This window comes from Orycteropus afer, unplaced genomic scaffold (genome assembly GCF_000298275.1).
Source record: "Orycteropus afer afer isolate SDZICR_OR568_19922 unplaced genomic scaffold, OryAfe1.0 scaffold00434, whole genome shotgun sequence".
Taxonomy (NCBI): domain Eukaryota; kingdom Metazoa; phylum Chordata; class Mammalia; order Tubulidentata; family Orycteropodidae; genus Orycteropus; species Orycteropus afer.
The window spans coordinates 1,005,689-1,032,774 of record NW_006922021.1 but is presented as its reverse complement, the minus strand read 5'-3'; the positions used below and the strand labels follow the sequence as shown (position 1 = coordinate 1,032,774).

At 38.2% G+C, this 27,086-nt stretch overlaps 1 protein-coding gene and 1 non-coding gene across 2 annotated transcripts in view; both read left to right on the top strand.

Moving 5' to 3' along the window:
* Nucleotides 1–27,086, top strand: part of IL1RAPL1 (interleukin 1 receptor accessory protein like 1) — a 1,063,022-nt gene that overhangs the window by 139,203 nt on the left and 896,733 nt on the right. The gene's annotated exons all lie outside the window — the stretch shown is intronic.
* Nucleotides 17,546–17,652, top strand: LOC122151405. The gene has a single exon (XR_006164137.1). It is a non-coding gene; the product is annotated as a U6 spliceosomal RNA (small nuclear RNA).

Sequence of the window (27,086 nt, the reverse complement as noted above, 5' to 3'; positions counted from 1 at the left end):
AGCCCCTAGAGCCTGGCATTTTGAACTTGGACTTACAGCCTCCAAATTGTAAGAATAAACTCCTGTTTGTTAAGGCCATCCCATTTGTGGTATATTCCTGTCAGAGAGGCACTAGGGAACCACAACTTAGACTAAGACAGATTAGGAAGGAGGACCTGATGATCTACTGCTGAAAAACTTGGCCAATGACAACCTTATGAATAGCAGCAGAAGATTAAAGGATTAATGTATATGTTGTTGTTTTGTGTCATCGAGTCGGACCCGACTCATAGCGACCCCTCCTTGGGTTTCTCTCTCTGCCTGATAAAATTTGAAGCATTAGACACTTTGTATTTGGTTCTTCAGTAATTGGGGAATGATTTGAATATATGACTCTTAATATTATTTGCCAGACAATAACCTTCAAATGCATTATTCATGTGGTGCTTATTATTTTGCAAACACTTCATAATATACAAATGCACCTGCTCTCTGTCATTCATCTTGCTCTTCTATTCTGTCTTAATGATTTTGTCCCCAGTAGACATGATAATAATCACAAGAGAAAAAAGGTAAAAGTTTCTTGGCTTATAATGGACAACTGAATGAAAAATGATAAGTTTAGATGAACTGATGACACAAATTGCAACAGGGAGTTATAAGGAAAAGAATGAAAAATTCTAAAGTGTAAATATCTTTAAATATACTTTCTAATTGAAAATTATTTTTTCAGCTCCTACACAATATATTTAAGGATAACATAGTAAGGTTAGAAATTAAATGACTAGATCAAGCCCTTGTACCCTTACTGTTCATCTAACATACCAGACTCAGAGCATGGGCACTGCTAATACTCCTTCATGGAACTCTCTTCTGCATATCCAGAAAGGTAACTCCTTCACCTTTGTCAGTTGTTGCTCAATGATATCTACCTTCTCAAAGAGGTCTAGCCACCCTATTTAAAATCACAACCCCCTCGATGCTATCCCCAGTCTCACAATCTTTATCCCTTAGTCTCTTCTACTTCTATTTCTTAGTATTAACCACTGACTAACATTCAGTATCATTTATTTATTTATTGTATGCATTGTTTGGTCTTCCTCTTGCTCTTCTAGAATGTAATCAACAAAGGCCGGCCTCTCTGTTTTATTAAGTACTATAGCCAAAGCACCAAAATCAAGACCTGGTACAATGAAAGCACTCAATAAATATTTGTTGAGTGAATGAACAAATGGATTCATGAATCTTAATCACTGTAAACAAGCCAATTTTCACTTGTATAAAAATAAATGTGCCTTTCATAAAACTTAGGCTGTGAAAATTTTCCACTTAAATTTGTTCTGTTGCAACCAGGATTGGGAGGGGAGGAGAGGGAAAATTGCTAACTAGTTAAGACACGTGTGCTGATTTGGTTGAAGGGAAAGGAAGTATAGCAAAAGCATGTGACCAGTACAATGTCACTAAGGAAAAGGAAGGCACAGAGAGATGCACAAGAGGTACAGGCAACAAAGATAAATACTATTACATACATAATACTGCACTATCAGTAATGGCAAATACTGATCTACTGGTGGATACATAGGTAGGCAAGCAAGAAGAACAGGTATAAGTAGGTGAGTGAGAATATATCCATGACCATACATAGGTTTGGCAGATGATATTCCCACATATGTATTTATATGTGCTATAAAAATGTCAATATACATTATAGAGCTAACAGAGGATAAAGTTAGGATAACTTCTTAGCCATAACCAAGTACCTTGATAGAATGAGTCTTTGGCCTGTGGACTCAGGACAATGGTTGCAGGGAACATCAAGCTCAATTGGCACAATAATAGCACACAAAACATTGTTCTACATCCTACTTTGTTGAGTAGTGCCTGGGGTCTTAAAAGCTTGTGAGCAGCAATCTGAAATGCAACTATTGGCCTCACCTCATCCACAGCAAAGAAGAGTGAAGAAAATCAAAGATGCATGGAAACAATTAGTCCAAGGGACCAATGGACCAAAGGAACCTCACCCTACATGACCCTGAGACCAGAAGAACTAGATGGTGCCAGGCTACTAATGTCAACCACTTGGAAAGGGATCAAAATTGGAGATCCTGAATAGAGTAGGAGACAAAATGTGGAATAAAATTGAAAAACATAAAAAAGATCAGGACTGCTGGTCAGATAGAGACTGGTGAAACCCTGAGACCTTGGCCCCGAGTCACACTTCAGGCCTGGAATTGGATTCACTCCCATGTCTTAACTCCCAGCCAAACAAAAGACAGGCCCACAAGCTGAACAACTACAGCAGGGAGATGCACTCCTTAGAAGAGTCAACCATGGATGACCAGAAGGGCAGCATGTGCACAGGGAGAAAGCTAGGCAGGCAAGAATGCATAGGTAGGAAGGACACAAAGAAGGGATAACCACAAGGAGGTGGTGGAAGGAAAGCTCTTATAATGCATGCAATTATACAAGTACAGACAAGGGAAAGAAATATAGATGTGATTGTCATTAAGTCTGGCTGAGGTAGGTCAACAAGTATGGCTGACAAGATTCCAAAACTCCCATGCATTTACAGCATTTCTTGTAGTTTGAGGCCTTGTGGCTAGGATTGTGATGGCCTGTGCATCACTGAAAAGACACTTTTGTTCCTCCCTCTCCCTTTCCCTTTGTTAATGATTATAAAAGCCTCCTGGGGATTGCAGAGAGGTGGTATGGAACCCTGAGTCTGCTTAGCGAAGTGTACTGTAGACTCCTGTGGGTCTTCATGGGAGTGAGCAATAAACTTTTGTCTTGTTAAGCCAAATATATAAATAAATAAATTTATTCTATTGGAACATTAGCAAAAATTGAATGAGTCAAACAAGATAGAATTTTTTATGTGTATAATTATTAAAGAAATGGCATATATTTGTTCATCCTAGATGCTTTACATTTAACATGCCTTACCATCAATAACCTTGCCAACAAACTTAAGAAGTAGATATTACTATTCACATTTTACAGATGAGGAAATGGAAGCTCAGAGAAGTTAAGAAATAGACCTAAAGTTAGTAAATGGCAGAGTTGTGATTTTGACCCTATAGTCGTTGACATCATAGTCCATGTAGTTTTGTTGTTATTGTTTTTCTGTTTTGTATAATTTCCTTCTGTTTATTTTTTTATTTAAAATTCATAAGGTTGTGCTTTTGTATATAGTCTGTATATCTAACAGTGTGAAAAACTGATATGTTGAAAAAAATGAAGTAAAAACTCAGAATCCTTTTGATTCAATGCTCTTGTGTTTCTAAACAAAAGGGGTCAAATAGCAGAAGATTTAATACTTTGGAGCACTTGCTGTATCTATATTCATTCTGCCTTTGCACTAGCTGTCTGTACCCTGTGATGACATGGCTGGGATGTTTGTGTTGCTGCCTTGATCACTGGATGGTGCAAGATTCTGTACTGTGTTATCTATGGCTGCTACTATGGAAAGGCAGAGGGGATCTGTAATATCTGATGAGGAAGGATTTGCTCAGGTCTCATCTGGCCAGAGGCAAACTGAGATATCACAGCTACCCGAGATTATGTGAAATTTTGTACTCTAGTAAGGTTAACGATAGCTTGCTGGGTGGCTAAGGCTTGTACTTGACTGGTTGAACCTTAATGCAGAGCCCTGTCCTTCTGGCTGTGAGGATGAGTTGTTGGATGGCTGTAGTGGTGGTTGTTGAGTAAACTGAGAATTCTGCTGTAGAATGATTCAACATCATGCAAAGCCCTGTCCTTCTGGCTTTTGAGGACAAGTTGTGGGATACTGAGGTGGTTGTAGTGGAGTAAACACATAAGGGCTTGGCCTCACCCAGCTATTCTTCACACTCTTCCTGGACCCCATGCTCAGGATAGTCTGCTATTGTGCCCACACTTCTGACTTAGTGGGCTGGACTGGGCAGCTGGGCCCAGTATATGCAATCTTATAAGATCAGTACAAAAACATTGCTAGGGAATGATACATTGTCATCTTTTTCCCCTTTGCTTTTGTGAAACAAAGAACAGAAAATTGGAAAAGTACAGGTATAAATATGCCTATCTACTCTCCCGTTCTCATAAAAAAATGTATCTGTATTTATGCTACCAGCTATTTTTGAGATGGATTATGAGGGAGGTAATATGCTAGGACAATAGGATCAGTGACAGGTGTCCTCTGTGGAGGAGTTTAGTTTCCTTGTGGAGGCAAACCGATAGTCAGATAAATACACTGTGCTTGGCTGGAATAGACTTTGCACAGAGTGATACAGGAGCACAGAGGAAGTGTCAAACATTAGAAAGGGAAAAACACTATTCTCAAAAGAGGTGATACTTGAGCTATTTTAAAGGGTAAATAGAAATTTGTCAGACAGATAAAAGGAGTGAGCCATGGCAATTCTGGAGTTGGAAGAAAAGTCTGAATTCAATCTGTAGATGAGTATGTTGTTAAACCTCTTGTGGAAATCATATTCCAGAGAGTTCCCACAGAGAGTCAGTGAAATTCAAAATGCAGTTGATCTAATGCTCTGAAAAAATTTACAAGACAAGCATTTTTAGCCTGATTTTTCAAATGAAGAATCTGACATTCAGCCAAGTTTAGTAACGGGTCTAGGGTTACAAAAAGGGAAGTAAATGAGGCAGTGTTCTTATCTGGATCTTGTTGACTCTAAAACTTGACATCTTTTCAGTTTTCCACAGAGGAATATTTGGAAACATTGATGGAGAATTTGATGGTGGTTTTCCAACTGGATATCATCTTAAAATTACATGCAAATTTTATTGTATTATTTTCATGAATATGATGCTTTAAACTACATGTATTGAAGCAAAACTGATAATTCATGAAGATTCCCCAATAGAACTAGTCAATGTGATTCTAAAATGTACATGGAAACATTACATCCAAAAATAGTGAAGACTTTTGTTATGTTTTAAATAATGAGTAATGGCAAGAGACTTGCCTTAGTAGATATTAAATCATATTCAACAATGTGGCACTGCTACATGGATTTACAGATAGGTCAATTGAATAGTTGGAACAATGAGAATTCCCAAAATATAAGGAAGTTTATTATACAATAAAGGTAATATAATATGTCAGTGGAGAAAGGTATGCTTTCTATCAGTGATGCTAAAAAAAGATACCTGTTTGGAAAAATAAATTTAAAATTTATTTATTTTACCCCTTCCACAAAAATAAAATGTATGAAAGATGACACTATAAAGCTATTAGAAGAAAATATGGGAGAATAATATGCCATATATATACACAGGTTACAAAATTGGAAGAAAATGAGGCAGTGTTCTAATCTGGATCTTGTTCAGTCCAGAACTTGACATCTTTTCACTTTTCCACAGAGGAATATTTGGAAATATTGATGGAGAAATTTATATATATATATATAGAGAGAGAGAGAGAGAGAGAGAGAGAGAAAGAGAGAGAGAAAGTTATTATCAAAAGTTGTAGAGTGGAGGAGTTGACACAAAATCCAGAAGCTATGAAAGGTTGATAAAATATTACATCAAAATGAAATAAGATCTACATGGCAAACTATCAAAACAAAATTAAGTGATAAATGAAAAACCAGGAGAAAATTTATTATTTTTCAAAAAAGATCTAATATCCTCAATATTAAAAAGGATCCTCCAGCTTTACCATATTATTTTATGATATAATGTGCATTAACTTAACTCTATGTACTATATTCTTTTGCTTTTTTATTCTGAGATCTATTTTTCATTTCCATAGTTAACTTTAAACTAATTCCTATATATAATAACCTTGGTTCTCCTTTTTAGTTACTTAGATAGTTACTGTTTGTTTTTTAGCTTTAAGTAGTATTTTAATTCCCATGTATGTGTGAACCAAACAGTTTTTTCTGTATTCCTTTATCCCTTCTCTTTTCATGTTTTAGTTGTTTTGTTTCTGCTTTATCAGAGCAAATAACATTTAGACATTATTCATCTACTTAATACCTCCTTTATTTTAGTGTAAGATCTTTAATAAAATATGCTCACTAAGCAAATTTCTGCCCAATATTTCTTCATTTTTTGTTGGAAATTCTCATCCTGAACTTCCAAGGATTCATTATGTCCTGAGTTGAGTTGTATTATTGCTGTTTTTTTTTTTTTTTTTTTTTGCCTGTTTGTTGTTTTTAATGGCTAAAATCTTGCTAATTATAAAATCATTGATGCATACTCTTTCCTTTCCTTTAGGTTCTTGAAAGGAGCTCTGGTCGTGTAGTGCCTAAGGCAACACATAGGATAATTACATCAGATCTCAAAATAGAGGATAATTATGTAATACTGACAATCACGCCTTAATCAAGTTGACACATATTTCTTGGGGACATAATTCGATTCTTAACAACAAAACCAACCAAACCAAACTCACTGTCATAGAGTTGCATACAACTCGGCGATATCACCGCAGAAGTAGATTGCCCAATCTTCCTTCTGAGGAGTGGTTGGTGGGTTTGAACTGCCAGCCTTCTGGTTACCAGCCATATGCCTTAGGCACTATGCCACCAGAGTTCTCCCATAACAACAAGCAATTGTGAAATGGGAAGAATGCCACACATCATAAATTCAAAAACTGAATGGAAAAGGACAAACAACAGGAAGATGTGAAACAGGAGCTAGCCAAACTCAGGAGACATAGGGAATAAATGGGGATTAAATCGTAAAATATGTGTAGTAGGTAGAACTTCTGAAATGTCCCACCTAAGATGTCCTGCCCAAATCCCCAGAAGCTGTGAATATAATGAACTATTTCTTCCATGATTATGTTATGTTACATGGCTCAGTTGACTTCAAAATAAGGGAGATTATCCTGGATTTTGGGAATGAGATGGAAAGCAGATTCCTCCCCAGATCTTCCAGATAATATCTTAGTCCAGTCAACAACTTGCTTTCAGCTTTGCGAGACCAAAATCTGAGGCTGCCTGGGCTTCTGACCTACAGAATTGTGATATATAAAATGGGTGTTGTTTTAAGCCACTGAGTTTGTGGTAAGTTGTTATGTCAGCAATAGAAAACTAATAGAGTCCTCAAGGGAAAACAGATATAACTGCAATTAGTATAAGAGTCATAAAGGATAGAATGGAAAAGAGTCAATTAAAAGAAAATAAAGTAATATAAAAGGATCAGAAAATATGATTAAAAAGACATGAAGATATCATCCAACATTCTTACAAATGAAGTTTCTGGAGAAAAAAAAAAGCAAGTCAAAGGAACAGAACAAATATGACTATAATTTAAAAAAAAAAAAACTGCTGAAACAATAACACTGAATTTACCTATTAATAGGGCCCATCATGTAGCTGGGAAAACTGAGAAAGAATGGTCTAGTCTAAGAAATACCTTCTAAAACTATTAAAATTTATATTGTTAGTGAAGGAGTTCTGGTGGTGTAGTGGGTAAGACATTTGGCTGCTACCCAGAAAGTCGGCAGTACAAACCCACCAGCTGCTTCTCAGGAGGAAGATGAGGCAATCTACTTCCATAAAGATTTATAGTCTTGGAAATCCTGCGGGGGGGGGGGTGATATGAGTTAGAATCAACTTGATGGCAGTGGGTTTGGTTTCCTTTTTTATTATTATTTTTAATTTTTTATAATGTTAATGAGACAGAATTAGAAGCAGTTATGTTAATGAGGCAGGATAATATCTACAGGTTTAGGTTGTATCTTGAGTCAATCTCTTTTGAGATATAAAAGAGTTAAACAACAAGCAGAGATCAGAGGGACCTCAGACCCACCAAGAAAGAAGAGCCAGGAACCAAGTGAATCTTTTGAACCCAAGGTCTCTGTACTGAAAACCTCCTAGAACCAGGGGAAAATTGATGCCAAGACATATGGAGCTTTCCAAGGGATGCCAAACCTACAGATGTTGAAAGGACACAAGGGCCTTCTTCTTAAATTGTGAGCTAACAGAGAAAGCCCTAGATCTGATTCCCTGAATTTGAACTTCTAGTATCTTAAGCCATCCATTTGTGATATTTCTGTTAAGGCAGCACCAGATAACCAAGACACTTGTTTAAGTCAAAAAGTCACGTTGAAGTGTTAAATTACAATATTCCTGTGCTATATGCATGTGTGTATTTGTATGTGTGTGTTGTTTTACAGTGTTTTATCTACTTAAAAGTTTAAAATTTTCAGCCCCCCGTATTTTTTCCCCTGGGCCAGTGATAGAAGACACTTCCTTGAGGTGGATAGGAGAAGAAGATTGCATAGCTCACTTGAATTCTTAATTTGAGGCCACCTTCTTTTGTTGCAGTTATAACATGCATATTTGGTTTGTTATTATTTTCAGAGGTGTTCCAAATAAGTGCTACATAGCTAGTTCGTCTTGTTCTGATTCTTTAACACTATCTTCCCTCATTAAAGCACTGCATCTTTATTCAGTTCCTTCTTCCCCTTCCACTAAATCTTCAAGAGACACCTTTCTTTTCAAGGTGCCACTCTCTTTCTAAGAAGGGATGTCCACCTCTGGTCCTTTCTTTTGATTCCTCTGTAGTCAGTGCCATAATTTACCTGATTAAGGTATTTCCCAACTCAAGATTGGGCCTCAAAACTCTCTTGGAAGTTAATAGTAATAAGGCCATTAACCCAGGAGAAAAAAACAGATTGAAATGAAGAAATATAATAATATTTAAGTATATGAAAAGACACCGAACCTCACTCATAAGAGAACTTCAAGTTAAAAATAAATAAAAGACCCTATATTTTATATATTACATTACCAAATCAAAACATTTCATAGCTTACATGTTAGCTAAGGATGTGGGAAAACACTCTCATACACTGTTGTTGAGGGCATTAATTGGTTCAATTCCTATGGATAACAAAGAACTTGGTAATTGAACTTGCTTCTCAGTTTGAGTTCAAGGGGACTGGGGCTTATAGGGGGAACTCTGTTGGCATAATGCCTAAGGCATTTGACTGCTAACCAGAAGGCTGGCGGTTCAAACCCACCAGCCACTCCTCGGAAGGAAGGTGGGGCAATCTACTTCCGTAGTGATTCTGCCTCAGAACCCAAGGAGGGGTCACTATGAGTTGAATCCAACTCGAGGGCAATGGGTTTTTGGGGGGCTCATAGGTGAAGTAAACGTTTACCCTGTTGCTTTGTACACCAGCAGCACATCACTGCCATCCATTAGTAGGACAGCAATATTCCATTCTGAGGAGTTATCACTTTGCAATATGAGAACACTCAGGAGGAAAACTCTAAGGAAATTTTAACATTTAAGGGGGCAGGATAGAATGAATAGAGTCACAGAAGGAAAACCAGGAAAAGTCTTCCCAATATAATCTTAAGAACCCAGGGCAATTAATATCATTAAATGTTATATAGTGTGCAAGCCAAATAAGGATTGAAAGCTAGAAAGTAATTATTAACTTCAGTAGCAACGTTTTCTGAGAAATATTTAGGAGAAAACTTAGACCATAGTAGAGAAGGGGATGAACCTATATTGAGAAAGTGAGGAGAGCAGTTTAGACTATTTTAGAAATAATTTTGTCATTGAAAGGCAAGAGGTACCCAAGGGATTCACAAGTGGCAGGCAGAGCCTATTACCCAGATAGGAGCCCACTCGTGGTCATCAAAGTTAAAAGTTCAGCCTCTGATTCAGGTAGACTTGGTTACAGTCCTAGCTATTCCATTTAACAACTAGGTAACTGTGGCATTGACCTAATCATTCTAGGACGCACATTTCTCTGTCTGTAACGTGAGGATGATAATCATGGAACCAGCTCACAGGGGTGTTGAGAAACTGACAAAAGATAATATATGTAAAGTCCAGTATATGATTACTGTTCAATAAAAGTTGTAAAAGAAAGGGGGGGATAAGTCACAGGTAGAAATAGAGGGGTCTCTCTCTCTCTCTCTCTCTCTCACACACACACACACACAAAGATTGCCTTTGTGCAAAATCTCTCAATAATTCAACCAATTTATCACAAGGTCAGATAAATACAGCATGCATAATGATATTACTGATAGTGTAATTTTAGAATTTTAGGAAGAGACATAAGCTTTCATATAGACTTTTGTTTGACAAATGAGAAAGTAATGTACCCAAAGCCACAATTCAAATCAATGATTTATTCATTTTATGTGCTTTATGCATTATAGACATAATAAATAGTAAATAATGACGTTAGTAACTGCAAAGTCAAATTAAGCAGCAATACCTCATATACTTTGGCTTCCGAATAAATATTAGTCAAAGAAAGCCAGAAGCAGTATAATGGCTTTTGCAAATTAGCCACCAAAGCAGTCAATTACAATTGTATTTAATAGACTAGTGAACAGAAGGATTGTGAGAGTGGGAATGAGTACAAGACTGTTGCATAAATTGTAGCTTTAGGAAGCACTCAAGGAAGAGATGTCCAGCTAATCATTATGATATTCTTTATGTGTGTATGAAGAACAAATTGGGAAAACCCTGCATTCTGATATGACTGACTATAAAGGTGTTAAATCCTACATCTGAAAAAGTTCTCCCTCCTTTTTCTTTCTTGCTATTATCATAATGGACTTTTAAGGAAGTGATGGATATTGTAACAGGAAATCATGTATAGAATGAAGCCATTTTCGGTTCTTTGTAACAGTCATTTCATATGAAAAGACCATGAAAAAATAATCTTATAGTATTGACAGGAAAGGAGTTTTGGCAGCTGACTGTTGAGAAGTCTCCTATGTAATTATTCCACCTCCCCTCTGGCTAGAGATAAGTATTTTTCGTATGACCCACACTTCTGAAAATAATAAATTTCAAAATGTCTGTTCTATGTACACAGCTGTTGACATCCACAAATATGTAACTATCCAGTCCTAGAATCCCCTTGGTGATTTATCCATCTAAAACCAAGAAAAGAGAACAAAGCTAATAACACACTCACATTCATGGGTTTTATTTATTTATTTTTCTCTCCACCACTGCACCTAGGGATGCCTTCCACTTTATGCATCTGCATCAAATGCAGCTCTTCCTGGCAATAATATGAGACAAGATTAACTGAATTTCAAATGTACAGTACTTCACTCTCAGAAAGAGTGTTCTATTCATATCGAACCTTTCTATAAAAATGAAAAGTTGGATCTGGAGAACAGAAATGGAAGAGGGCTGTATTCTCAGTAGGATAAGGAGATTAAATAGAAAGAGCTATGTGATTTATCTCTTTTATTAAGTGCTGCTGGAAAAGAGATTAAGCTTTTTTAAAAAAGTGGTGACCTTGATATAAATTCCATATTTAGTCAGTAGTGAAATATTATGAATAATAAAGTATGTGTGAAACAACATTGGGTGTAAGTGAGAAGATTCAAGAGATGAAGTGCACTTAACAAAAATCTGAGGAGTTAATCCAGTAATGCAAATAATAATAACAACAATAACTTATATATTGTATAGCATTTTTCTCCATTTCAAAGTACATTTACATCATGATGTTATTTACTTCTCACAACAACTCTATGAACTAAATATCCTGGTAACTTTATGGACAGTTAACTGAAGTTAAGAGAAGCTAAGTTACTTGTCCAAGAACACACAGCTTGTTAGAGAATCCCTCTTCCCACGCAAACTTCATCTTCTTGTATTCTTTATCACCTTTTACAGCATCATCCAAAGTTCCAAGCCTGAGAACTGGGAGTCAACTTACAGGAATTCTTCCATATTCCATAGTACTTGTAATCTACACAATAGCCAATATATATTTCCCATTGTGCACTATGTTTTTATCTTTAAGAAGCTCTGCTGGCGTAGTGTCTAATGCATTTGACTGCTATCCAGAACATTGGTAGTTCAAACCCACCAGCTGCTCTATAGAAGGAAGATGGGGGGATCCACTTCCATAAAGATTTACTGCTTCAGAAACCCAGTGGGGGTTTTATCTTTGAAACTTGTGCATTTTCTCTATTCCCATTATTGTTTTTGTTGTTAGCTGCCCTCAAGTTGGCAATCCCATTTGCAACAGAACAAAATGCTGCCTGGTTCTGAACCAGCCCCATGATCAGTTGCTGATCCAATGATTGTGATCCATAGGGTTTTCACTGGCTGATTCTTGGAAGTAGATCACTAGGCCTTTCTTCCTACTCTGTCTTAGTCTGAAAGTTTTGCTAAACCTGTTCAACATCATAGCAACACACAAGCTTCCACTGAGAGATGAGTGGTAGCTGTGCCTGAGGTCCATTGGTTGGGAATTGAACCGAGTCTGCCATATGCCAGATGAGAATTCTACCACTGAACCACTACAGCTCCCTTCCTCAGTTGCCCTTGACTCAATTCCAACTCATGGAAAACCCATCTGTGTCAGAGTAAAACTGTGTTCCACATGGCTTTCAATGGTTGATTTTCCAGAAGTAGATTGCCAGACCTGTGTTTCAAGGTGTCTCTAAGTTGACTTGAACCTCCAACCTTTTGGTTAGCGGCCAAGCACTTTAACTATTTGCACCACCCAAGGACTCCTTCTCCTCCCTTGTCTATTGCTAAAACACAAATCTTCACTCTGTATAAACTGGAATATCATAGTCATTTCCTAATTAGTTTGTGTCCTCCACTTTCCTTCCTCCATCCTGCCATTATCTTCCTAAAAACAAATATGATCATGCTGCTTTCCTCTTCATAATCCCTCATTACTAAAAGATCACATCTAAACTCCAATATGAGTGGCATACAGAATTCTCCATTACCCTACTCCTTTCTACATTTCCAAACGGTCTCCTGTCACTTCCTCTAATAAACCCTGTGACCCACTCATAGCAAACTCCACATAAGTTCTCACAATGGGCCGTTTTCTTCCATGCCTCTTTTATATATGCTGTTTCAGATGATTAACATGCTATGCCCCACACTAACTCAATTTATGAGGCCAATTTCCATTTACCCATTTCCTAATATCTAATTCCTATTTAAAGGTTTAACTGACTCTCCTTATTTTGTGCCAGGCAATGTATCAAGTGCTCAGGATACAAATATGAATTACATAGGACTCCTCCCTGCACTCAGAATCTAGTGGAAGAGAGAGACAAGTCAGTGAGCAATCAAAAGCCATTGTAATAAAGACTATGTTAGAAGGAGAAGAGAAGCAGTACCTGCACCAGAAATATGAATGGTGGAGTGTGGAAGCATGAGTTCAGAAGGGGCCTTTCCTTAGAAGACTTTTTTTTTTTTTAAGAAAGTCTAGTCAGAGTGACTACAAGAAGAAGTTTAAAAAGGATGATCTAAGCAGAGTGATCCTCGGAAGGAAGATTAGGCAATCTATTTCCGCAGTAATACCGCCTCAGAAACCCAAGGAGGGGTTGCTATGAGTCGGGTCCGACTTGACGACAGTGGGTTTGGTTTGGGTTTTTTGGAAGCAGAGTGATCAGTCTTCACAAAGAGACACAAAAGACCATAGCTTGCTTGTAGATGTTGCAAAATTTCCAGTGTGACTGATGAAAAAGTGCTAGAAGATGGGACTGAACATGGATTCAAGGGAGAGATCATGAGAGATCTGGTATGTTAAGTTGAGGAGTTGGGATTTTGTCCTGAAGACCATTGGACAGGAAGGGGATGTTGGTGACTGGAAAAAATACTGCTAAGCATGAAGTTGAGAGCTCTGGTAGTGTAGTGCCTAAGGCACTTGACTGCTTACCAGAAGGCTGGTGGTTCAAACCCACCAGCCACTCCTTGGAAGGAAGATGGGGCAATCTACTTCCATAGAGATACTGCCTCGAAAACCCAAGGAGGGGTCGCTATGAGTCGGGTCCAACTCGAGGGCACATAACAACAACAACAACAACAACAAGAAGCATGCAGTTGACTTAATCAGATCTGTGTTAAAAGACATAATGAGGCATTCCTTCCAGATGGTTCTTTGGTACTATGGATATACTTCTGTCACAGTCCTTATCACACTGGACTACAATAATTTGTTTACATATCCATCTCCCCTACTTACATTGGAGTTTTTTTTATGTTCTTGGCATGCCATGCATTTTGGTTGGATAATAGACAACAACCCAAATGACTAACATATTTTAAATCCTATTAAGTTACTCAAGTTGTGTTCTTCAGTAAATCATGCCTAATAATCACATATCAATCAGCAATGTTACCATATGTGTAATCCTTATTTATACTTTTAAACCCATAATTTTGATGGACAAAATATTAAAGTCAATTTCAGAAAGTAATATTATTTTATGTTAATTGGTTCTAATTAAGATAACCCAACAAGAGCCTTTTTTTTTTTTTTTTGCTCCTTAGCAGTGTTTCATAGTCCACATTTCTCTCCTTGGACCCACTAGTTTTTTTTTTTTTTTTTAATTCTCTGAATCATATATCTAACACCACTGTATTCTATTATATCCTGGCAATGTAAGTGTTAAATGTTTTATTCCTACATTGACTTTGTTGACATGATCCTCTATATAGTATGTTCTAAATATGTTTATATTTAATAAAGAAGTACACATCATTAGACCATTTTATATGTTTTCTAAAAATGACCTGCTTTTTCTAAGTAAAGTTACTAAGTTGCTGATATTTAAACTATTTGTTCTTTTATTGAATTGTAGTTGACTCAGATGGCTCTCCTTCCTAGTCAGAAAAATCTAGAAATTACAATTGACATGATTTGATACTAAAATTGAAATAGAAAATATTGAAAAGAAACCAAGTCTGAAATGTGCATCACCCAATGTAAATTAGAGGTCTCTGTAGTAGAAAGGAACCTGTAAATGTACCGTAATTTATTAAATTTCCCACCTTTAAACAGTGTTATTTGTAATATTTGCACATAGATAGGAATATAATTTGTTTACCCCTTTCTTGTACCTTGTGAGAGCCTTTAGTAATTTATATATAATGTGGATTGAACACTCAAATACTTGTATCCTGAATCATTGAATCGGCCAATACCCAGTCAGATAAAGCAAATTTATTCCAGGTAGTGGAATAGAGGCGATTTAATATGAGAAACAAGTTGTAAATGCGATAGGAAAGCTGAAATGGCAAGGGATGGTTCAACCCAGAGGTTAGCAATAGCAGGAAGCTGCTGACACTTCTAGGTATGGAGGGACAAAGAGAGGAGGGAAATGATGTTACCAGAACCCTGGAAGCTGAAAGGACAGTGTCTCTCTTGGAAGAATCCAACACAAAGCAAGTTGGCAAGAAAGCCTGGGAAATGGAGGACTTATTTATGAGATAAAGCATAAATGGCCAAGGCAGATATAAGTCCCTCTCCCGTGGCACTTATCCTCTCACGGGAGAGAAAGTAGTTACCTAGACAAAGAAAATCAAGACAAATGATAAACAGGGTAGTGTACTAGGGAATTATGAGACTTCATTTTTCATCATGGATGGTTTGCCTTAACTTTGATTTCAAAAAAATTCATTGAAATATTATTTACCTTGATCACTGAAATTCTGGCACCCCTTCACACACCCCACCCTAAACAAATAAACAAACAAACAAAACAAGCCCACTGCCATCAAGTCGATTTGACTCATAGTGAGCCCTCCTTGGGTTTCCGGGGGGGATATCTGTACGGAAGTAGATTGCCCAGTCTTCCTTCTGAGGAGTGACTGGTGGGTTTGAACCACTGCCAGCCTTCTGGTGAGCAGTCACGTGCCTTAGGCACTACGCCACCAGAGCCTCACCTTAGTTCCAGTGAAACTATTGCATAATCCAGGAAAGAACAAGCTTGGTTTGGACGTTAGTGGAAATGGAATCAAAAAGGTAATTTGGGCATATATTTCAGGGAAAGCTTGTCTAGAACTTGTTGACAAATAGGATATGGAGCAGAGGAATGGAGAAAGGAAAGAATTAAAGATGTCTTCTAGCTATTCTGCTCGAGCAACTGAGTGGATGGTGTGGCCATCAGCAAGTTATGGGGCTTGTTAGGTCTGAAATGGTGTTTTGTTTTGTTTTTGTTTTTGTTTTACATTTCAATTGTTGGATTAAATATGAGAGACACAATTTAAATGATGGCATTTAAAGTGAGAGGGTTCTGTGAGATTCCATAGAAGGAGATTAAATGAGATAATACATATCAAGCTTTTTGCACAATGCCCTCTTCTCGCCCCCATTTCCTCTCAGTACAACGTAAACTCCCTAAGAGCAAGGACTTTGCTTTTTCACTGCTTTATCCTCAACTGGGCCGGGAACATAGTAGGATTTCAATAAATACATGTTGACTGAATGAATAAATTTTAAATTCAGGAAGTGATAGTTATATTCATTCCATAGTGATACCGCCTCAGAAACCCAAAGAGGGGTTGCTATGAGTTGGGTCCGACTCGACAGTGCATAACAACAACAACATAATAAATGACATTTATGTATTCATTCTGTACTTTTAAGTACCTCCTTCTGGGCTTAATGTTTTGTATTTAATGAAATGGCATGTCTTCCTGACAGGAATTTGAAGGGGCAGTATGCTGTATTTACATCAAATGAGAGCATCTTAAACCATAACAGGAGAAAAGAAAGTGAAAGAGTTGAAAACTAGGAAATTAGGATGTGGTGGGAAAAACATGCAAGATTTCAGGAGTTACCCTCAAATTAGTGCTATGAACTAGTGCTATGAACATGTTAGTTGAGGGGAAAACTCACTACCATCGAGTCAATTCCAACTCATAGTCGTCAGTGGCTGCAGACCACCTCATCTTTCTTCTGTAGAGCGGCTGGTGGGTTCAAACCACTGACCTTTTGGTTAGCAGCAGAATTCCTTAACCACTACCTCACCAGACCTCCTTAAGTTGAGGGAAGTGGCTGGGATTCTCTTCATCAGGGAGTCATTCTGGCTTACCTTTCCATTTTCCCAAAACCCTATTTGGGTGAGATTTTTTTCATATTCATTTATTTTGTATACGGACAAACTCTTCTGTTCCCTCTGTAGCTGCAGAAAATGGGCCATTTTCTAAATGTGCTAAGTAGAAAAAGCTCACTCTTTATATGAAATTCTGGTCATGAGTTTTGGTTAACATTTTATCTTTAAAAGTATACCAGTTCCAAGAGTCTGAAAATATGCACTCTTAACAATTTTACAGAATAGATTGAGTTTTTATCTTATGCATATAATTTGGAATATGATATAAATGCCTTTTCTAAGCAAGGGTATTTGCCATCTTTACAGTTCATTTTACTTATGACATTTTTCTTTTGAAGTCAGGGAAAACAAAGGTATTCTTAGGAAATGTTTACATGCAAAATAAAACTGAATAAAAGCAGATATCATGACATGTTTAAAATATTTAGAGAAGTAATAGTAGGAAAAAAATGCCTAATGATGAGGGCTGTTTCCTGACATTGTCTAGATTCTTGTATTTCAAAATTTAATCTAACTCTGAAAAAGTTTTAAATGGTAACATGTTAGGAAATACTGAGAGCTCTTTAAGGACCAATATAATTTTAGTTTTACTCCATTCAAAGTGTCCCTGGAATTTTCACTGCAAAATGAACGGGTAGGGTGGAGGATTAGCTGAGCGACTGTGTGCTACATCATGTCTTCTCCACAAAAGTCCAGGAGACTTTGTCCCTCATTTGCAAGACTTAACTGTGCAAGAGCTATTGCGACCTCTTGTACTCACTTTGGCAGCACATTTACTAAAATTGGAACAATACAGAGAAGATTAGCATGGCCCGTGGGCAAAGATGACATGCAAATTAGTGAAGTGTTCCATATTTTTCAAATCTCTTTTGACTTCATGTACCTGAATGGGAGTAACAAAACTGTTAACTCAAATACTGCATGTGGATTGTTCCCATCTGTGTGAAACATAATTTAGTGCAGTTTATGGATTCATCAGGTTCAACTGAAGAAAGGCCACATTATTCCTTACAGAAGATATTAGGAACTTTCCCATCACTAACAACCAGAGTGAACCAAGTGCACATTTTACATTACATGAACTGAGTTGCATATTGTTTTCTAATAAACTGAATGTATTTGGACATTTGTCATCCTTCAAAAACCAAGTTGACCTCTTTAAAAAAAAAAAAAAAAAAACTGTTGTGACCTCTTTAGAAAAAGCTGCTTGTGTGATGCTTGGAGACCAGAAAGTAATTTGCAGCTGACCTACATGTAGTCTTCATATGTACGCTCCCCTTTTCTTTCGCTTTTCAAATCAAGAAGATCAACTGCAGTTAGAAGAAAGCAGAGGGTGGGAGGACATATCCCAGTGATCCCAGGTAGCCATTCAGTGCTAAGGAGTCTTTTACTACCCTCTTTTTAAACTTCTAGCCTGGCCTGGAAGACAGTCAGCTTGCCACATCTGCTGTCAAGAAGTTTGAGGCATAAAATGAACCAAACCAAACCCTTTGCCATCTAGTTGATTCTGACCCATAGTAACCCCATAGGACAGAGTAGAACTACTACTACCCCATAGGGTTTCCAACGCTGTAAATCTTTACAGAGGCAGACTGCTTCATCTTTCTCCCGTGGAACAGCTGGTGGGTTCAAACTGGAGACCTTTTTGTTAGCAGCCCAATGCTTTAACCATAGAGCCACAAGAGCTCCTATATAAAATGAAAGGGAGTAAACACTAGTATGGTAGTGTTTACATGGAAGTGACTTAGGGGGCTTAGGCAAAAAAAGAAATGAAATCAGAGCAATGTAACTATTAACTAATAGTTTATTCATTTAATCATTCATTTAACAAATATTTAAGGCAGTTCTACTACTGCCTGTAGGCACTATACCAGACACCTATGGAGATCATTACGCCTATCAAAGTCTTGAGCTTCAAGAGACAATCAGTGAACAAATTCACTTAAGCAATTTTTCTCCACCTGCCAGCATACACTGGAGGGTTCAGAAAGGGAGAAAAATCTTAAGAGATAAAGACATATGCTTGGTTCCTCAAAAGTTTAAACATAGAATAACCATGTGACCGAGCAATTCCATTCTTAGATGTATACCCAAAAGAACTGAAAACAGGTATTTGAACAAAAACTAATACACAAATGTTCACAGCAGCACTATTCACAATAACCAAAAGGTGGACAAAGAAAATACGGTATATACATACAATGGAATATTGTTAACCCATTGAAAGGAAACAAGTATTGATGCCTGCTATAACAGATGAACTTTGAAAACAATACACTGAGTAAAATGTAAGATACAAAAGGAATAATACCCACTTATATGAAATATCTAGAAAAGGCAAGAGATGGCAGATTAGTGGTTGCCAGGATCTAATGGCAGAGAGGAATAAGAAGTGACCTGTAATAGGTACAAGGATTCTTTTAGTAGAGAATGAAGTTTTCTACAATTGTATTGAAGTGGTGGTTGCACAACGTTGTAAATGTACTAAATGTCATTGAATTGTACATTGTAAAATGGTTACATTTATATTTAAATTTTGTTGTTGTTCTATTTAGATGCCCGGTAGTTGCTTCCAACTCATGGCAACCTTATGCGCAACAGAATGAAGCACTAGCCAGTGCTCTGCTGTTCTCACAATTGCTGCTGTGCTCGAGCTGTGTTGCAGCCACTATGCCAGTCCATCTCGTTGAGGGTTATCCTCTTTTTTGCTGACTTTTCCAAGCATGAAGTCCTTCTCCAAGGACTGGTCTTTCCTGATAATATACCCAAAGTACATGAGAAGTCTAGCCATCCTTTCTTCTAAGGAGTATTCTGCCTATAATTCTTCCAAGACAGATTTGTTCGTTCTTCTAGTAGTCCATAGTACATATAACATTCTTCACCAGAACCATAATTCAAAGGTATAAACTCTTCTTCCTTATTCATTGTCTAGCTTTGCATACATATGAGGTGATTGAAAATAGTATGGCTTGGGTCAGGTGCACCTTAGTCCTCAAGGTGATATCATTGCTTTCTAATATTTTAAAGAAGCCTTTTGCGACAGATTTGCCAAATACTATATGTTGTTTGATTTTTTTGACTGCTGCTTCCATGAGTGTTGATTGTGGATCCAAGTAACATAAAATCCTTGACAACTTCAATCTTCTATTCATTTATCATGATGCTACTTATTGGTCCACTTGTGAGGATTTTTGTTTTCTTTATGTTGAGATGTAATCTGCATTGAAGGCTGTAGTCTTTGATATTCATCAGTAAGTGCTTCAAGCCCTCTTGGCTTTCCGGATGCAAGACTGTGTCATCTGCATATTGCAGATTGTTAATACATCTTCCTCCAATCCTGATGCTGCATTCTTCTTCATAGAGTCCTGTTTCTCGGATTATTTTCTCAGCATACAGATTGAGTAAATATGGTGATGGCCACCTTTCTCGATTTTATACCATGCGGTATCCCCTTATCCTTTCCAAATGACTGTATTCTGGTCGATGTACAGATTGCGCATGAGAACAATTAAGTGTTCTGGGATTCCCATTCTTTGCACTGTTATCCATAATTTATCATGATCCACATAGTTGAATGCCTTTGCATAGTCAATAATACACATAGAATCCTTCCATATTATAACTCAAGGCTTGATTTTTTTTTCTTCAGTTCTTTCATCTTGAGAAATTCCAAATGTGTGCTACCATTTTGATTTTCTAGCTCCAGGTCTTTGGGCATTTCATTACAATACTTTGTCTTCTTGAGTTGCCCTTTGAAGTCTTCTCTTGAGCTCTTTCACTTCATAATTTCTTCCATTCACTTTTTACTTCAATTAAAATTCAACAGACAGGTGCCTCTAGAAATTTAAAGAGTATATCACTAACTCCATTATTTTACATATAACCAGGAGCACACATAGTAACAGAGAGTGGAAATAGATGAAATAGTTAAAAATTATGATTGTTATGAAGAAAATATACAATTGCTAAAGTGGATAAAGAAGGGAGATGCCAGCCATAGGATTCCCCAATGAAATTATTTGCAATTTCGTGATCTTGAACCAGTGTTCTGGGCCTCAGTAATTATGATTGTTATGAAGAAAATATACAATTGCTAAAGTGCATAAAGAAGGGAGATGCCAGCCATAAGATTCCCCAATGAAATTATTTGGGGCCTCAGTTTACTTCAGTGACATGGATTTTATTCCCTCTTCCCTTTTTCCTCTCTCTTACTTTGTAGGTAGTGATGAAGAGGTGAAGTTCCGAAGTGCTCATGCCTAGGAATTACTCAGAAAGAGAAAGACTGGTCTAGAAAGTCACATGGGAGCTCTGGTAGCATAGTGCCTAAGGCACTTGACTGCTAACCAGAAGGCTGGTGGTTCAAACCCACCAGCCACTCCTTGGAAGGAAGGTTGGGCAATCTACTTCTGTAGTGATACTGCCTTGGAAACCCAAGGAAGAGTTGCTTTGAGTCAGGTCCAACTTGAGGGCACATAACAACAACAACAACAACAGAAAGTCACATGCCATAGCCCCCTTGGCTCTAATGTTCCAAGACTATTGTTAGTTGTCCTCAAGTCGAGTCTGACTCACGGCAGCCTCATGTTGTCAGAGTAGCATTTCTCCATAGAGTTCTCAGGGCTGGCCTGTCTTCCAGGGCACCTCTGACTAAGTATGAGCTGACAACCTTTCAGCTCGTAGTGAACACTTAACCATTTGTGCAACCCACAGTGATTAATTTCTACCCCCCAGAAAAGGGGCACAATTATTTCCAATTTAGAGTTAACAGAAGATCATAAATGGACATCAATTTATCAGTTAAATGTAAAAAGGAAAGAAAAGGAGAAGAATTGCAAACATGAAGGGAATAAACTGGCAGTGTTAGGTCTTAGCATCTGGTTGATTGTCTTACTCTAAGCTTTTCACCAAGGGCTGATTTCTACCACAGTTAAATCAATAGGTCCTCCAGAGCCCCTGTAAAGAAGAAAACTAATCCAAACAAATCTCACATTAGTGTCAGCAGCTATAAGTATAGTGTGTGAGAGAAAGATAAGATATAACAGAGAGGCCACATGTATAGCTTCAGGCACCACCTTAAACACCAATACCAAAAAAAAGGGGGGGGGGAGAAGAACAAAATTGGAAGGCTTTAAGGGAAGAAATAAACTATCAAAGTTAAGTACATTTAAAGCTTAAAAGTCAAAAGAGCTGCTTTCTTCACCGATGCCCTCTCAACAATCTAACCTTGATATTTTTGATTCCTGACACTTTATTTTCACAACTAATGATTAGACACTATGGTAAAATACATGCTTAAAGGCATCGCTTTCCAGATAGATCAGTTCTGCTCCTGTCCTTGGTGAACCGAACTTTCAGTGGTGCTTTTCAGGACCCAATGGTTGTGGCACTTGAAAATTATTCCATGCATATGTTTTCATAAGAGAGGAAGATTATGACTCATAAAATGGTCTGTGAATGCAGGTGTAAACCACAGAAAACGTAGAAGCATAGAGCAATTTAGTCCTTTAAAAGCACTGAGCTAATCCTTACCTTTCTTACACAGCACTTCATAAAATGGGAAAAGGTTGCCAAACATTATGGAAGTATTATTATTTACCCAAGGGACCTGAGAATTAACATAATATATATCATTTAGTAATGCTGTTAGAGAATACAGTTAGCAATCATGTTACTTACTGGTAATTCTGTTAGAGTAAGAGAAACATTGAACAGTGTACTTTATCATGTGTAGGGGTGTCACTCCCGACCAATTTAAACTGTGCTACACTAAGGTATTCCATAACATGGTGTTAATTATATTTTATTAACTAATTCAGTATATACAAAACCTCCTTCCCCACATGTACTTCTCTTTCTTACTTCCTGCCTGCCCTACACAAATTTCCACACCTTGACCTGCAGTGGCGTCCTGTAGTCATCCTTTAAAAGCTGAATTTTAAAATCTCTGAGTTCTCATGCATGTCAATCAGAATCGCTCTCTATTTCAAAGGAGCCCACTGCCGAGGGCCGGTGGAGGGCTTCAGTGTGTTCTGGACTGACTTCCAGAGCCTGCACTTAATGTAGTTATTTTCATTTTATGTCTGTGTCACATATTTGTTCCTTGATTATGTCCCAAAACAGTTGTTGCTCCCAATATTTACATTGGATATAAGGTTTGATTATTTTTTTCTCCCTTAAATGTTGGACCCAAAAAGGCAATCCTTTTAGTCAGAAGCCAATCCTTTTGCAAACATAAATGTGTGTGCATGCATGTGTGTGTGTGTACATCTATATATAATGATGGAGAAGTCATGAAACTTCTTTAAGACTAGCTAATTTCTCTTTTTCAGTCCTAATTAATTTGGGGGGACTGGTAGGGTTCAGGACTTACATTTTCATAGCTATCTTAGTTAAATCATACTCTCCCTTTCTCCAGAAGACCTCCTCTATTTTAAAGTGTAAAATAAAATGAAACAAGGGGCTAATGGTGAATAACCTTTGTTTTCATTAAACGATGCTACAGAGAGATAGGTAAAAAGAGAGAGAGAAAGTGTGTGTGTATGTGCGTGTCTTTGTTCCCTAGTGCTGTGGTAACTGAAATACTGCCCGTGGGTGGCTTTAAAGAACACAAATTTATTTTTTCACAGTTTAAGAAGCTAGATATCTGAATTCAGAAATCCAGGGCACTGGCTATGGGCAGAGGCTCTCTGCCAGCTCTCAGGGCAGATCCTTGTCTCAGCCATGTAGCCCTAGCTTTCCTCAGTTCCTTGATGATGTTCAGGTGATGTCTATTTCTTTCCTCCCCCTCCTCGCTGGTGTGCTTGCTTGTCATCTCTGTGTCTATGTTTTGCCTTATTAATTAGAAGTGATTAAGTTTAGGCGGAGCCCTACATTGACAGGGTACCATTAACATCACAAAGAAAACTTTTTTTCCAGACAGGTATAGCAGTTAGGGGACCCTGGTGGTGCACTGGTTAAGTGCTTGGCTGCTAACTGAAACACTGGCAGTTTGAACCTACCAGCCACTCCATGGGAGAAAGATGTGCCAGTCTGCTTCTGTAAAGATTTACAGCCTTGGGAACTCTATGGGGGCACTTCCAATTTATCCTGAAGAGTCATTATGAGTTGGAATCATTCAACAGCAATGGGTTTTTGATAGGACTTAGAATTCCAACACTTATTTTGGGGGGACACAATTCAATCCATAGCAGATTATGTGTGCTAACTCAGCACACATAACTCATTAATTATCTCCAGTAGCATGTAGAAAAGACAAATGGATTAGAACTTAGGAGATGTGAATTCTAATCCCATTTCTGTCACTAATTAGATAGTAGAACTTAGACAAGTCATTATCTTCTTAAGACATTGGTTCCCTCTGCTTTAATGTCAGGAGGTTGGAAGAAGTAACTCTATGTGAGTCTTTTTGTACAATGTATTGTTTATACATGGTGTATACTGCTGTGTCACCTATGCCAAAGAAAACTAGGTGTTTTTTTTTTTTTCCCATCCATATTTGCAAAAAAGGTGCCAACTGTAAAAATGGCAGCACGGCTTCGTCTGACCTCCTGTAACTTCACAAGTGGGGAGAATCATCAGCATCAACAGCACAAGGCTGATTCCTGTGACTTGGAGGTCAAACGTACGTCCAACCTCCAAACTTTTTACCAATTGCAACACCAGCCATCCCTCCCACAGCACTCTCTACTCCATTGCTAGGCTCCATAATTCATTGCACTAGCCACACAGAACTCATGGACAGTGCTCATGGTTATAGGGTTTATTAGGAAAGTATCAGCTTACAATTCAGGATCAGTGTTCTAGTTACCTAGTGCCGCTCTGACAAGAATATGCCACAAATGGGATGGTCTTAACAAACAGGAGTTTATTCTTACAAGTTGGAAGCTTTAAGTCCAAGTTCAAAGTGCCAGGCTCTAGGGACTGGGTGAAAGCCCCTCAACGTTGGGGTCCAGCTCTGCATCCTGCTCCCAGCCCACTGGAGCTAGAGGCATTTCTTCAGTCAGACAGCTGCTGGCTGCTGAGGCTGAGAAGCCCCAAGGTTGACAAGTAAAAAGGCACAGTCCCGATGTTACCAAACCACATGGCTGGCCGTTAACTTAAGTCCATTGTAAGTCCCAAGGTTGGCAGAGCATAGCAGGCTGCTGAGCAATGACACGGCTACATGCAGGGTCCAAGCATGCCATAGGCTAGAGACCATTCCCAAAGCTTCTCCTTATAAACAGGAAGCAGACCACATCCCAAAGGCAGCTACTCAGCTGCTTGTGGTAGATCCCACGATGAAGATGATTGCCAGTCTCATCATGGGGAATAACTACCACCAGCTGCCCAGCCACTCAACCAGTTCTAGCCAATTTGACACACAAACATAACCATCACAATCAGGAATGACTCAGGATACAGTTCTTCAGTCAGCACAGCTTCTCAATCATGCTCATAGTCAGGCCTCTCCCTGGCTCTCAGCCCCTCAGCCCCTCACTTCTCTTGGGCCTTTTAGGCTACTCAGGCCTCTTGGTTCAGCCTGGCCTTTGCCCTGCTCAGGCGAATGTTATGAAGCTCTTTGGCTCCACCACCAAGTGCCTGGAGGCACCCCACTCTGTGAGGAAGCCTCTTGCCCATAAGCTCTCAACTCTCATTCCATGATTCAGCTCACCCACTGTAGCCACATTGTTCATTGGGCCAGGAAGACCACCACACCATCTTACACCAGTCTCCTATTTTTCCTGCCACTGCTTCTCACCATCTCATGCCCTCTCTGATGTTACAGCTCTCTCTCTTTTTCCCTTGGGTCTAGGGGGTTCTCAGCACAGGGATCCCTGATACTAAGGCCACACTCCACTCCTGGCTCTTCTTCTTGGTGGTAGTAAGATCTCCCCGCCCCGTCTCTGGGATGGCTCATTTTAAGCTTAGTGGAATGGCAAAACTGATCAATGCCCTTGTCAGGGTTCCACATACCTTTTTTTGCATGGCCCCACCTCCACAAGGGTGTCATGAACCTTATTTGTATAGTCTTACCCAATCATTACAAGACCATGAATGGATAAAAAGTAATTCTCTGCACCCTAATATAATAGTCTTTCTTCACTGGAAAGGATAATTGTAGTGTACTCCCAGTTATCCACAGCTCTGTTTTCTATACATACACGTATGTCTTGTCTCTCTGACCTTTTTCATTTTATGAACATTGACATTAGTGGTCATGATTTAACATTTTGCCTAGACAGCAACCCATCTGTTAAAAGCAATAGAAGCCAAGTAGATAAGTGTAGATGATTTTACATTAAATCCTATAGAAGCATTCTCCCTACCCTATTCTGCCACATGTCCATGACTACAGAGAGCCACAGCACTGTAGCAGTCAGAACCCAAGTTCCATGGTGGTGGATTCATTCTTTACTTTGAGACTGTGTAAATTCCCCTCAGGGGGATCATATGTTTATTAATGTGTCATAAGTTGCTTGCTTCTTGTTAGCTCTCCTCAGTAAATAGGACTATAGCATTCTTTGAATGTGGCTTTATTTTCAGCGTTTTAAATCACCTCCTAATGAACAGAAACAGTAAACAAGTATTAAAACATCAAAAGTAATTTGAAAATACTGCTATCCTGGGGAGTCTGGAATTTCAGACATTACCAGACAGTTGTAAATCAGCAATCACTTCACAGAGCCAGGGAATAGAAGTTAGGAAAATAAGAATACCTTACTGTGGTCAGCTGAAGCTACTTTCTGAAGATTAGGGGCCAGTTGCATTTATAGGAGAGAAGGAAGAGGGCCTGGGGTGGAGAGTTCATATTATTCCTCAACTTTAACCAATCTTGGCCAGCCCAGTTGGATATCCCACAACAGATATAAAGACTTGTTAGGATTCTTCTGCTTTACACTAATTAAATACCAAGGAACTAAAAATGTCATCATGGTGATACTGTCTAACCCATCTTCTGAGAAAACACTGTTCTGGTTGTGCTGCAAAATGGAAAGTACAATGGAAATAAGGATAAGGGGTACAATACTACTAATAAGACCTAACACTGAGTGCTCACTCTGACAGGCACTGTTCTAAGCTTTTTAACAAGTTTAATTTCCACAACAAGTTTATGAGGTCTTAACTATTATTTTCTCCTTATACAAACGAGGACATGGAAATCTAAGAAGTCAAGTAACATGCTCTAGTTTTCAAAAGCAATGAATAATTGAACTGGAATCCGAACCCTGGCAATTGGGCTTTGGGGTCCTTGCTCTGAACTGGATCCTATATATGATAAAACAGACAAACAAAGTAATCAATAGTCGAGGAGAA